Genomic DNA, 221 nt, shown 5'->3' on the forward strand with positions numbered 1-221 from the left:
ATAAGTCATGACACATTATCCTCATAATGATCTGAATATCCAAACTTTAGGCCACAACGAGCAAATGCACAATCTCGTCAAAGATTAATGGTGAAAAGTTGAGTCTCTCTCTCTCATTAGCTTTGGGGTTTTGATGGAGGTGGGAGCCTTTGCAATAGGAAGCTTGAATTTTAGATCAACATTTTAAAAGGTATGTGTTTACTAACAGGGAAGAAAATGGA

This window comes from Penaeus monodon, chromosome 24 (assembly GCF_015228065.2).
Source record: "Penaeus monodon isolate SGIC_2016 chromosome 24, NSTDA_Pmon_1, whole genome shotgun sequence".
In the NCBI taxonomy this organism is placed as follows: Eukaryota; Metazoa; Arthropoda; class Malacostraca; order Decapoda; family Penaeidae; genus Penaeus; species Penaeus monodon.